Genomic DNA, 9,148 nt, shown 5'->3' with positions numbered 1-9,148 from the left:
TTGTTTTAAGATGTTGCACATTTATTTCTAAATCCTTGCTGACAGTAATGTAATTGGATTATAATTAATTATTTTGAGGCAATTTTCCTCAAAACGGCTATTTAAACGGCTTGGCCCGGTTGGCATACAAGTTTTTAGGATCTTTTGGGTGCCAGAAACGTTTTGGCGAGAGACATCATCTGAGTGTATGTGCGCAACTTGTGTTCATTGACGAAATCATTTTTGAATTTCGTTATATAACCATGACCATTTTTGACATATATTACAAAATTAGACATAAGTTGATTTGTCAACTTGTCCAAATACATAGTGATGTCGGCGTGAAAACATAACTCAAATCAAAAGATAAAATAAGCGAACGCAGTTGGGTATATTTTTTGGAAACGTTCAGACTTTGCTTTAAAATGATGACCCAACAGTGTTATTTGGTTGTATGCAATAAAAATGACAATACTTACGAAAAGACTCATCCAGAAATTGTTCACCAACACCACAGTCTAAAACAATATCTCGGGATAAAACTAGAACTAGTTGATAAGGGTCTAGGATATTAAAGTGAAATAAGTTGAGTCAAGAATTACTTATAAGATTGAATTGCTGACATACAAACGTTAACTTATGACAAGTTGAAGATTTGTTCATGTCGAGGTTAAATGCCAAGTTTGACCATAATAATTGAAATAAGCATTTGATGCTCCTCAGATGGAACCGAAATCAATGTCAGCGATCATGCATTATTTAGTGCCAATCAATAACCTTCTGTCATAAAATAATTAAATTTAGTTTGTTCATGCAGATGTTCAAAACATTTTCAAAGATGCGTGATGCAATCATTTCTTATCTTGTAAAAAAAAAATTAAAAAAAGATAAAATGGTTATACTTCAATTGATTTCGTCAAGCGAAGTACCATTACATTTTTATGGATCTTTCTTTTTATATCTTTAATTGGAACAAACAGGAAATCACTCATGTTGCGGTATTAAAGATCTATATAGTATACACTTAGTATGTAACACAATCGTTTATGACAAAAAGTAATACAATGGGAATAATAACTACTAAATACTGACGTAGTCTGAATTCTTTAGAAGACTTACAGCGTAGCTGCTTTAATGTTCAAATCCTTTACAATTCCTAATACAAGTAATTAAGGTTTTACCCTTAGGAACACTATCAAACTCGTGCAGTCGTTTTAACAATCAGTTTATCTGATATTTGACGGGAACATAACATAACAATATTATCTAAAAACATACTTAAAAGCAAAAACCAATGTGTTTTTATTGACGAAAATAAAAGTTCATTGTTATTGACCTTATGAATAGTATCGTTTATAAAAAATACAATTCCTTTCAAGTTCATGTACAACTAATGAGTGTTATGTGTATACAAAAAAGTCACAGTTATATCAAATTGACTTGTGGAAAAAATGTCGTATCTTGGTAAAAACAGAAAATTTAAAAAACGTCTTTCCTGCGTTTTATTCAGAAACGACTACGTAACACAGACATGTGTAAATTTCGTTTTTCTTATCAATATCACAGGGGAGTTCAAGTAAAGTGAGTCTGTGGAGGTTAAGATGTAAAACAGGTCTTTAAATGTGTTTTAAAGATGGTGGCGACAATTTAGAAAATACCGTATTTTGAAAATATTTTCACTTGGTAAATAGAAGTGTTTATATTTCCCCATAAAGGTCAACATCCTTTCGGTTTCTCTCGTTTTTTATATTTGATGATAATGTAAACATATATGGTTTATGCATACCAATAAAAAAATCATTTTTAAATACCCTTTTAATTATTTCCGCTGGATAATGGATAATCGATTGAAAAAAATACAATTTTTAACACCAATGACAAATAAAATTTATTAATATATGGTACTAAAACTCCCCTTTTGGTACGTTATGTTCAATGTTCAGTACACAAAAGTGTGTAACACAGTACACAGAAACCCTAAACAATACAATATTTAGTACGTATACTCTCTAAATTTTAAACTTTTCGCAGGGTTAAAAATTATTTGGTACGCAAGGGGAAAAGAGGCTTTGTATTACTACATATTTCAATAGCACTTCATATACGCCTTTCTTTAAGCTGACGTGGAGGCCAGATAATGTTCCTTGTAAACCAATGTTTAGACAAAATATGCTTGGTAATGTTTAAGCTTTACATATCGTAGACTCCCAGAGTTGGACATGATATTACAAGCTTCACCAGCCTATGTGCTCTGTTCATTTAATAAAATGAGTTAAGTAGTAAGTTTAGGAATCCCTATATGAAACATTAGGAACGCATCGAACATCACTTAATTTTCTCCTCTTTTCTAATATTCAGTAAAACAACTTAATATCAGCCTGCTTTATTAATTAAACACGGAAGGAAAAAAGTTAGTTGATAAAGAAAGTTTATTTTTTGGGACTGAACGTTAACACTCGGGGAGCATAGTTTCCCTTTGAACACAACAAAAAATTACCTTAAGTCTTAAAACACTACTCATGATAGTTAACATCCTGCTGTGTCACTAGAGTAACAACAGGAGCTGCTTTGCTTGAGAGTAATACGTCAACTAGACATTTAATTAAAACGGCTATTGTAGCTTCCAGTACATTTTCGAGATGTTCGAACTTGAAGTATTGGAATTTGTTTTGATAACGTTTGGATTTGTTCTTGTTCTTTGTAGTCAATCCTTGATCATTATTGAAATGGAATACTGAAAATACATAAATTGAATGATATAATTTCAAAATTCAATAACGGGTTAAATTAGGCCTTATGCATTATATTCGTTACCAAACTTCCTAAAGGTAGAAAGTACCGAAACAAAGTATTTCTTTGTTAACCTGAAAAAGAAACACAACAAAATTCAAAACAATAAACGTTAAAAGTTTCTTCATATTTTAAATAAATCAAAGGGGCAGCCTATGCCGCTTAAAAAGCCCCGGCTTCGTTACCGGAGTAGACTAGGTGATATGTTGCCTAAAACACTTCGACAAACCTGTTTTCAAAATAATGTATTGACAGTGCTTCATCAGGCGGCGGTTTTGTGAAAATGTGGGTCGAAGTGTTTGAAGAAACTTTACTCTCATTTACAAACTTTGGTAAAATACGAAAGGCGGGGCCATGTAAATTGCGTAGACTGCGCCAGGCTTCATTTAAAATGGTTTTAAATAGTAAGGTTATCTTTGTTTAAGATCTTCGTTCCAGCATTCCCTTCAGACGAAGCATTAATGAAGCAATTCATCATCTGGTATACACACACTTTAACTGATTACCTGGGAGTTATGAATACGGACCCTTTGTTTAGGTTTGTAAACGTTTCGAATGCTGTTTTTTAGACTGAAATCACTGTTTTTGTTTCTTTCCCTATTTACCTTTTATTATTATAATATGTATAAAACCATTAAGCTTTTGAATTATATATATATTGATTAATTCCTGGAATTTGTAGAAAGGTTTTACATTTTAATACATACAAGAGCAGCTAACATTTGTTATAATCTAAATGAAATCAAATCAAAGTTGGTAGTCAAATGAGTTCTGATTCTTATATTATGAAATTACAAGAAAATCATCCTTTCGAGTTATAACAATCAGAAAATGTTTTTTAAATATTTTATTTACAAAAAAAAGATTGAGAAATTGCAAAACAAGTTTTATGCAGTTGCAAAGATAAAACGATAATTAAAAGATAAGAAGACATATTAAAAGATAGACATGTTAGCAAATGAAGATACAGCGAAATAGTATACAAAACAGGCTTATGTCGAATAGTTTATTCATGCAAAAGTCATAAAACGATGACTCTATAAAATGAAGGCGATGGAAGCTTTGAAAGACTTAAAACGTGATAAGCCTTATTTTACTTTTTCACAAAAGCCAATAACGAATATATATTTTGAGTTTCCCCAAACTGCAACCGATAAATGCCTGTCATTGCGCAGGAATAGGTTATATAAATTGTTTTTAAAAACAGATTTAATATAATTGATTTAATAATATCAATAATTAATTAATATTTTATTGAACGAGCACATTTGACAATGAGAATATCAATGCAAATTTTAACAAAGTATTTAAACCGACATTTAAATCAAACATGCAAAGGGATTGGGCCACGAATTTTGCCAACATCAATTACGGCCCTCTCCCGCATTGTATTTAATACAATTTGCTAGTTTCACAATAGTTTACTGATAAACCTTTATCGTTAGGACATATGAACATTGATTTCATCTCGTTATGAGGACGTTCATATTATTCATAATTGACAAAGTTAGGCAGGATCTTACAGTCAACATTTTATCATGTTCTGCTTTATAATTCTATTCCTCTCAGTTCCTCGCCATAATTTATTTTAGATTCAACTGCTTGCTTTTAAATTTACATAAATTTACATAAACGATGCAATTTTATGAACGTGTTTAACTTATTCGGTAATTTATTTCGGTCTGTTTTAAACTGCATATTAACACAAATCATCCCATTTCGTAACATATATAATTTATCTTGCTATGTATTGACTCATTAGCATTTTGACGGGAAACATCAAATTCCTGCAGTGAAGGAACATCAGATCCAATCGGAGGCATAGTAAGTGCATTTAGAAGAGTGTGTGATTGAAAGACGTTATTATAGTTCAATTTATAGACGGTGCCATGGGGGGGGGGGGGGAGAGAATTGTTGCTTGGATATCGACGTAGGTCAACCAAAGTTGATATTTTTCCAAGTTTCAAAGTTCCGGGCTTGAGCTTCATTAGTGTATACCTTATATTTCGACCAAACTCAGCCAATTTCAACTAATGTGAGTTTCATCCGTTTTGATTGGCTGTAAAATAGGATAAAAGAAATGGACCATTTTCTTTGGCTGTCGAAACTCGCCTTATATATGAGAAATATGCTGGAAATTATTCTACATGGCATGCCATTTTGTTTTCCAATTTGAACGACTGTTTAGAAAAGTCTGTTTCTTTTTATCTTTTTTTTTCTTTTATCTTTATTTGATAGCCTACTTAAACCACCTTTTATGGCTTGATATTATAGTTGTGTTTAAGCTGTTAGTAGATTTGACGACCTTTTGGTTTTCGGAAAGCAGACGACAATGGAAGAAGGCGAAGGTGAAAACATTTTGGAGCTGTTAGCTAATGATTAAATAACACTTAGCGATTGGGCGAAAATCAACTTATTGACAAAGGCATAAGCCTTCGAAAGACAACCTTTTCTGGCGTAGAAATTCCAAACCATTTAAAGACAGATTCCATGTCTGATAACAGATTTTTGAAAGTGAAGGAATGGGATTCAAACAAGATCATCCGCGACATTAAAATATTCAACGATTGAGCAATAAGTGTGGGTGAAACAAGGGACTTACTGAATATCCCACCAGAGGACCTGGACTTCTTGCTTGCAAAGTTCTATATCGGTAATTCACTTGTGTGATCATAATTTATTTTATATTCTATGTTGGTTATTAAAATTGTAAAATTATTTTTATGTAAACACGCATATGTCATGTTCTTCCTATATTACTTTAGATTTTGTGGTGTAACTGTCAGAAGTTTGTTTATAAAATTTTAATCTCAATCCGAAATCATGAATATCAACCCATGCAGTAGTTTATTATTTTAATCTTGACGACAACAGTTACCCCGTCAAAACCTTGCAATTTAAGCAATTCAGGATTCAATTCATATTATGGTATTTTCCACCCTAAATACATACTTATGTCTTAACACATTAAACTACTTTAACTGGAACCATACTTTTTATTTGATGTCTTCTAAAATGTTTGTTTTAATGTTTTGTTGATAGTCTCCATCATTTTTTTAATTTAATAAGCCTGTTTTCATAACATTTGTTTTAGTAATATTTGTCCTTGGCATTTGAAAGTTCATTTCATTTGATTTTTAAGAGTATTTGGTGTTTTCTTTATAAAGGATACATTTTGACATTGTGACAAAATATATCGTTAACAAATGTTTTTGTAAAATTCTCTAGAGTTTCTATATTTGTTTTCATTATACATTAGCCTAGATACATTGTCCATGAGGACAGTTACTCCTGACTGGGTACCTGTGATAAATTGTGCAATGATCAATGTCCAGATAGAATACATCTTTAAGGGATCTATTACAGAGCTTTCAATAGAGTTAAATCTTAAACTGCTTAAGAAGTTTGAGTGAACATAAAACATAATAAATATATTGTTATTTGATTTTCAGAGAATCCAAACCAACTTCTTCACACCATGTGAATGTTAAATGGCCTTCACTTTGGCTTGAGAGGACGCCAAAACCAAATTCAACTCCTGTGTAGAGACATTTAACTGTAACAAATCACGGATGGCAGAAATTACTTAGAATTACCAGGATGTTTTTATAAATTCAATAAATTATAAAGGCAGTTAAGCTAGAATTAAAGGACATACCAGCCAATCAAGCAAAAGAGGATAATTGTCTGTTTTAGTGTAACAAAGCAATGTATTTCACCAAGTGAGCATTCAAGGTTTAAGTTAATTTGTGGCACGAGGTGGCTGTGCTGTGAGTGAAATATTGACTTTTTGTGTTCAAAGTCTTACACATAAACAATCAATCACTATTTAATTCATGCTATTAGTGTTTCAAAAAGGTAGTTATTTCATTTTTAATAAGTAAATTACTCAAAGGAAGCAGACAAATGACTAGAAACATATCAAAATAGAATGGTGCCATTGCTTTTCCCCAGGCATTTTATGTTAGCATTTTACCAATGAAACGGGTAAAATCATAAAAAAACAGTGAACTTATAGTTCGCTTAAGTGGCGATTCAAACATGGAGTTTATCAACATTTTATACACTTTTTCATTTCAAAAACCACATGAAAGTATAAAATATTTAAAACAAATCTATATTCTTGAATTTGTAATTGATATTTTTTATAACGACGCACAAAAACACGAACAGGTGCCAGACATACGGATGCTATAGCTGTGAAACCACGTGTTTTCGATACCTCTGATGAGTGATGTCCAGTGCGGATATAAAACAACCCGAAATCTGATGTTTGGTTCTCCCAACAACCGGTTGGTTAAGATGGGGAACTTCAAGAAAGAACTGGCTGATCGTGGGGAGATACAAGACAGGAAACGAAAACATTCAACACGCAAAACATTTGCAACCACTTTGATCCAGGCTGGGCGCCCGCCAACGGAGATAAATACTGCAACTGTCAATGAATATAGTGTTCCATCAGTGGAGCAACAAGCTGAATGCTCTGAAATAATTGCTGGTTTATGCAACGCAGAAAAAGACTCTTCCCCTCCCATAATGCAGTGCACTGATGAACAACATGAATGTAAATGACTGCAGGTATAAAATGAATCCATTTTCAGTAATGTGTGGTGCAACAGTCACTGGGGCGGGGGGGGGGGGCACTATACACGTTAACATTAACTGAGGAAAAAGGAAAAGGGTTTCTTCCGGTCAGGAAAACTCTCAATACTAAAATACTGTTAAAAATCTTAATTTTAAATGTTAAATACGAATACTTCATATTCTGATATGTGCATTAATGACATGTACATTTTGTTTTATAATTGTTAGTAGCAGAGTATAATTAAAGTGACACTCTTATTAAAAATAAATAAATACATATGTATAACAAACATACATTTTGAGTGATAAACCTTCAGCTGCTTACTAAATAATGCATTTATCATGGAAAATATTGATAACTGATAACAACTTTATAACAGCGCATTTGTTAGCTGGAAACGAAAAAAATATTAAATGATTTGTGAGTGCTAAAAGATTTACTGTGATCTACTTTCGTTTCATAAGTTAGAAATACCGTGTTTTCTGCTTCTTTCTTTCAAGTAAAACTCTGTATCTTTCATAAGAACCATTGTTTTTGACATTTATTCTATCTTTTGGTAATTTAAAGCAATTGTATTTTAAATGGTTTATCTTATTTGGGAGTCATAGTGCATCTTTAAGAAATAATACACACAACTGAGGGTTAGATGACATAAAGACATGCAAGTCAGCCCCCGAAGGTGTATAGCCAAGGTCCAGTTGCGCTTTGCGGCTGACTGCTCGGTCCTTATAAGTTCATACGGCTCGCAGTGAAGTGTCATATTTCTTATATAATACCAAGCATTTTTAATACCATTCATTTTTTTTAATTCATTTGGAAGTGTTTAATTGAACCTGGCCTTTTTCACATGCAAATTATTTATTTATTTTTTTTGGTGAAAATTGCAAAAACGCTATAAGCAGTTGTATGACGTCAGCTGGGACAGGTTCAAGTCCGGATATAAATACTTTATCTATTGATGACGTCATAAAAGAGGATCTTTATAAAAAAACATCGATATACTGACCGAAAGACTTGATATATACAAAGAAGGGACATATTTATGTAAGGTATAATATTATAAGCCATTTGCCTCAGGTCAAAAAAAGAAAATTAATACTAATAAAGGAGGCTGATCCATGTAGGTCTCAGTCAGACAGTATTTCACTTCTTTTTTCCTTACCAAGAGGAAATAGCTTTAAGCATTTAAAAACAACTATTCATAAAGTTGATCGTTACTATTTATTCTTAAAGAACTTAAGTCTAAGCGTTGCTTTAATGCCATAAGTGTATTATCTAATACACAAGATTTTCTGTTTCTGCTAAAGAATGTCTAGTGGCTTGGTAAACTGAAATAATTCTTACATTCATAACTGCCAATTGTGATTGGGTTTAATATAACACTACACTTACAAGTTACAAGTATTTATACTTGACACAATGTTATATGTGATATGTGTAAGAACACATATATGTATTCCTAACGAAAAATCATAACACCAAAGATGTTTAGTGCTTTGTTGAGATTTAAGTTTTAATTGTGCAAAGTTGGTGCATGATAATGTGTTGATTTTACATCAAAATATAAGTACAAAATATAATCTTGTTATGACAATAAAGAACACTTTCATAACACTTAGTCTACAAAAATCAGAGTCCTGATTAACCTCTCACTTGTGTTTACTTTGTACAGCTAATTTAGCAGATATATATAAGAAAATGTCTTATCTTTGCAAATCATTGTTTATCTTCGGAAACTTTTTATATATAAACGTATCAATTAAATGCTCAACATGATATGATATTTGTTTTCTT

Source organism: Mya arenaria, chromosome 15 (assembly GCF_026914265.1).
Source record: "Mya arenaria isolate MELC-2E11 chromosome 15, ASM2691426v1".
Classification (NCBI taxonomy): domain Eukaryota; kingdom Metazoa; phylum Mollusca; class Bivalvia; order Myida; family Myidae; genus Mya; species Mya arenaria.
This window is presented reverse-complemented; position numbering follows the sequence as displayed.